The sequence below is a fragment of the Dendrobates tinctorius genome, unplaced genomic scaffold, assembly GCF_039654945.1.
Source record: "Dendrobates tinctorius isolate UK_male_01 unplaced genomic scaffold, ASM3965494v1 ptg000326l, whole genome shotgun sequence".
NCBI lineage: Eukaryota > Metazoa > Chordata > Amphibia > Anura > Dendrobatidae > Dendrobates > Dendrobates tinctorius.
In genome coordinates, this window is record NW_027361993.1 from 1,991,087 (window position 1) to 1,996,938 (window position 5,852).

The following is a 5,852-nucleotide window of genomic DNA, read 5'->3' on the forward strand; positions in this document are numbered from 1 at the left end:
GCCATTATACAGTGTGGACGGTTGTGTGAGGGCCATTATACAGTGTGGAGGGTTGTGTGGGGGCCATTATACAGTGTGGAGGGTTGCGTGGGGGCCATTATACAGTGTGGAGGGTTGTGTGGGGGCCATTATACAGTGTAGAGGGTTGTGTGGGGTCATCATACTGTGTGAAGGGCTGTGGGGGCCACTATGGATGGCTAATATACAGTATACAAGGCCATAATTCTGTATTGAGGGCTCTGTGGGGGAAATTATATTGCAATGCATGATGTATTGGGGCCATCATACTGTGTTTGTGGGAATATGTGGAATATGTGGGTGCTATTATACTGTGTTGTGGTCACTTTGGGGGTAGTATACTTTGTGTGGGTACTAACACACCATATATATAAAAAATATTATTTTATTGAATATCAAAAATATTCCAATTTTAATAAAAATTACAGACTACATAATACCTTACTCATAACATACCCCAACGGGGAAAAAATGCACAGACCATGAACACGGATAAATAATCCTTCTGTTAATAATCATAATATTCCTGTACAATTCATGGAATAAGGCAACAAGACCAATATTATAATAATCCTAAATAGGAATCAATCTAACCTTGCCGTTATAAGACGCCACTAAGTTTTATAGTATACAATCATAAGTCTCACTCTAAATATAAAAATTCAGGGTAATAAGAAATCCTATGAGGTTATAGAGATACGACATAATACCAGCACCATATAAAGCCTTCATATCGACAAAATCGGGGAGGATTAATCTAACCCCGCTGTGAAAAGCACCGATACAACATGGGCTAAAATAAACTTAGGACACATAAAATGACAAGGTAGAAGAGCTATCAAACTGATAATTACCTTAGACCGGATTATGCAGGTGTAAATAATCCTGTGCACAGATCCCCGCGCCCCGACGCGTGTTTCGCCCTCTAGCTTCTTCCGGGAGCGTACCAAATCTAGATTAGGGGCTTCTCTTTATATCCACAGACGGCCAATCAATAAGCTGAATCCCTCATCATGTGACCCCATACTTCCGGGAGTGCGCAGTGTAGTGTCCGACGTGATAAAATAATCTAAGTGCACAGAAGACATTACGGCGCATGCACCAGTCCGACTCACTCCGGCACGATAAACCTACTTCCTGAACATGCGCTGAATGACCCACACGTGCATCCATGTGGATCATTGTGGCAGCGCTGCAAGAAGTACACGGAGTGCCGACCATGCATGCGCACTATCTTCTAAAAGTGACTACCCAAAAAAGGGGGGACATAAATTATTATAACAATATACATTACCACATACCAATAATAAAAATTCCATTTTTATATATTCAAATAATAGTGCTTATAATAAATAATTACTTTAAAGTAATAAGTGCATGTGCCAAAAGTAACAAATAACTCTATTATTATTAGTGAAATACCTATTAATACATACTAATTAATTCCAATCAAAAATATTATTAAAAAAATTTATAAAAATAAGTGATAAATTTAATAGTGCCTATAAATATATGGCCGATAACAAAACAACATATATTTTAAAAATACAAGTCCATAGATTACAATCCATACATAATATAATACATATAATTCAACTAATTCAAATATGCATCTATCATTCTATAATACATATAACCTCGATAGCTTTATTATCAATATTAAGACACTTATTCTTTATTATTAAATTCTTGATCTTTAATTCATTCTTGATAAGAACTTCTGAAGACACAGCTACTCCAAACAACCACATCAGAGAGCAGCAAAAGAATGGCTCGATATCCATACACTGGAACAATGAGAATGAACAATTTTAATAATAAAATAAAATAAAATAAAAAGAACCCCACCCCTAAAAAGGAAAACCTCTCAGTAGACACGCTAACCAAATGGAAGTACCCCAAGCTTATTGAAAAAGAACACTCAATGAACATGTTAAATTTAAAGAAATGCCCCGAAACCAAAGGATTCATTAAGTCCATCCGGGCTCAAACTGCCCAGACGGTAGATCCATCTACTTTCAATTTGCAATAGAGTTTTAGTAAGATCACCCCCTCTGACCCCCAAAACTACTTGATCTATGGCCTGTATCTTCAGGCCTTTTGCATTGCATTCATGTGACATTTTAAAATGTCTTTGAAGGGGTTTAAGAGAGGTAAAGTCCTCATTGTTTCTAGCTTTTTCAATGTCTCTAACATGTTCCCTAGTTCTTACCTTGAGCTCCCTTGTGGTCATTCCTATGTAGATTTTTCCACAAGGGCATTTGGCATGATAGATGACTCCAGGAGAATTACAACTCAGGTGTTTTCTTATATCGAAAGTGCGTGATCCATCATGATTAGAAAAAGAGACCGATTTCACATGATTCCGACATCCCTTACACAAGCCGCAGGGAAAGAAGCCAGGCGTCCCAGACTTGGATTTTTCTTTTCTCAGTTCGAAGTGGCTGTGGACTAAAGTGTCTCTCAAATTTGCCGATCTCTTGGCTACAAAGGAAGGTTGAGCCGGAAGAATCTTGCGTAACACAGGGTCCACCATTAAAACACCCCAATGATTTCGCACAATACCTCTTAGATCGTCCCATTTGTTGCTAAAAGTGCTGATAAACCGAATTTGATTGCTCTGTTCTCCTTTATTTCTAGAAGAGGTTCCATATAAAAGATTATTTCTTGTAGTTTTAGTTGCTCTCAAATAGCCTCTCTTTATCATCTTTTTACTATATCCCCTATCCAGGAATCTTCTTGTTAGGTCCACAGCTTGTCGTTCAAAACTCTCCTCCTTTGAACAAATTCTTCTCGCACGTAAAAATTGACCTATTGGAATGCCCCGAATAGTGGAACCTGGATGTGCTGAATCTGCAACCAAAAAAGAATTAGTTGAGGTGCTTTTACGAAAAATATCCGTATTCAAAAAGCCCTTAGAATCCACTGTCACTTTAATATCCAAAAAATCGATTTCTCTACCAAAACGAAAAGTCAGCTTAATGTTTTTATTGTTGTTATTTAGATGTTCCATGAGTTGATGCAGTTCTTGTACGGGGCCATCCCATATGAATAGAATATCATCGATGTATCTCATCCAGTTGTGAACATGGTTCAACTCCTGGATGAGATCACCTTGAAACATCTCCCGTTCCCATGCCCCTAAAAATAAGTTCGCATAAGAGGGGGCACAACAGGCCCCCATTGCTGCTCCTTGCAATTGCAAATACATCCTCTTGTTAAAAATAAACACATTGTGCGTGAGGATGTATTCTAACAAGGTCATAATCAACTCAACCAATGATGTTTCCAGCGGACTGGAATCCAGAAAAAACCTGACCGCAGCCAAGCCATCCTGATGCCGTATTGAAGTGTACAGGGACTCCACGTCAGCAGTTACAATGACCATGTCCTCATCTAATGACAATTGGTCCAACCTTTGTAAAGCCAACGTGGTGTCCTTAATATACGATGGTAGATCACATACCAAGGGTTTCAAAAAATGATCCACAATTAATCCAATAAGCTCACATGGTCCATCATTACCTGCCACTATCGGGCGGCCAGGGGGATCCACAATACTTTTATATATCTTCGGTATTAGGTAAAATGTTGGTAACTTAGGATGACTATTCCGAATCCGATCCAATAACTTCTTGGCAATTATACCCTGTGCCAAAGCCTTATCCAAGATATCTATTAAAAGGTTCTGGAAAGAGGATAGGGGGTTGAAAGTTAATCTCTGGTAACAACTGGTGTCATTCAAAAGTTTATTGGCCTGTCTCTCATATAGATTTATTGGCCAAATAACCAGATTTCCCCCTTTATCCGCCGGCTTAAAAACTACATCATCCCAAGATTTCAAATCTGTTAAAGCCGCTTGTTCTCGTTTAGATAAATTGGACACACCTCCCTGTTTCTGAGCCAATTTTGCAATATCAGAAGAGACAAGTTTTGTAAACACTTCTACCGCCGGACAAAGCCCCAAGGATGGAAATGTTTTGCATTGTGTAAACAAATGATTGGGAATCATATTCACCTCAATAGCTGCAGTATTCTCTTCTTGTAATGAGACTAATGTCTCAATCGCCTCCTTTTCTGCCTCCGTATATCCCGATTCCTGATTAGATTTATTTGCATGTAATCTTTTTAAAATCAATTTTCTAGAGAAGAGATGGACATCCTTCACCGATTCGAACGGGTCTAAACGATTAGAGGGAGAAAACGATAAACCACGTTCCAATACCGATTGCTGATCAGTAGTTAAGAGATGATCAGAGAGATTAATTACCTGATAACGATCCCTTGAATCACGTCCTCTCTGCGCCTTTTGAAACATGTCCGGAAATCTCTTCTTCTCTCCAATCCTTGTGTGTGAATCACGGTGAATTTCCACATCACTAGTGGCGACATTACTACCAGCTTCGGATACATTAGACACGCTAGAAACATTCGATTGTGTTCTCATTCTTTTTCTTCGATTATTTTTTAATCCATTAAACTGCCATCTATATATTTTATTTGCATCATAATCATCTACATCCCGTTGGTACTTCTTGAGTTTCTCTTGGCAAACCTTCTCCTCCCATTTGGAGATATCCATATCAAGGTCTTTCGACCACTTAGTAAACTGGTCATTAGACATATCCTTCATTAATAATCTAGATAAATTGTCCAATTCATTATCAATCTCCAGTAACGACATTGTGTTATTATCGATCAAAATTTGTATGAATTCCAAAGAGCATTTAGATGCTGCTGTTGTCCATCTTGTAATAAAATCATTATTTCCAAGATCATACGTCGGATATAGTTGGACCCGCAGGCCCCTAGGAATAATCTTTTTTTCAAAATAGTTTTCTAATGACGATCGATTCCACCATAATTTAGTCTTCCGTTGTAAAGCATGTCTATATTTATGCATGAGATCTTTAATCTCATGAGAGGTATCCTGCGAAACCACCGGGGCGTTACGAGAAAATATATCTGTAGCCTTAGAACGCCAGGCATTCTCCCTGGCTTTTAAATCCATAATGTCGGACAATCTGTTTAGAAACAACAGCAATACAAGATCAAGACACTAAACATGTCCTTAAGATCAATTTTTGGCACTTCAAACACAATAATACACTTAGGGGTAAAAAAGAATTCACTAATTATCCCCAAAAGAAGCGAACCAACACACCATATATATAAAAAATATTATTTTATTGAATATCAAAAATATTCCAATTTTAATAAAAATTACAGACTACATAATACCTTACTCATAACATACCCCAACGGGGAAAAAATGCACAGACCATGAACACGGATAAATAATCCTTCTGTTAATAATCATAATATTCCTGTACAATTCATGGAATAAGGCAACAAGACCAATATTATAATAATCCTAAATAGGAATCAATCTAACCTTGCCGTTATAAGACGCCACTAAGTTTTATAGTATACAATCATAAGTCTCACTCTAAATATAAAAATTCAGGGTAATAAGAAATAATATTGGTCTTGTTGCCTTATTCCATGAATTGTACAGGAATATTATGATTATTAACAGAAGGATTATTTATCCGTGTTCATGGTCTGTGCATTTTTTCCCCGTTGGGGTATGTTATGAGTAAGGTATTATGTAGTCTGTAATTTTTATTAAAATTGGAATATTTTTGATATTCAATAAAATAATATTTTTTATATATATGGTGTGTTGGTTCGCTTCTTTTGGGGATAATTAGTGAATTCTTTTTTACCCCTAAGTGTATTATTGTGTTTGAAGTGCCAAAAATTGATCTTAAGGACATTTTTAGTGTCTTGATCTTGTATTGCTGTTGTTTCTAAACAGATTGTCCGACATT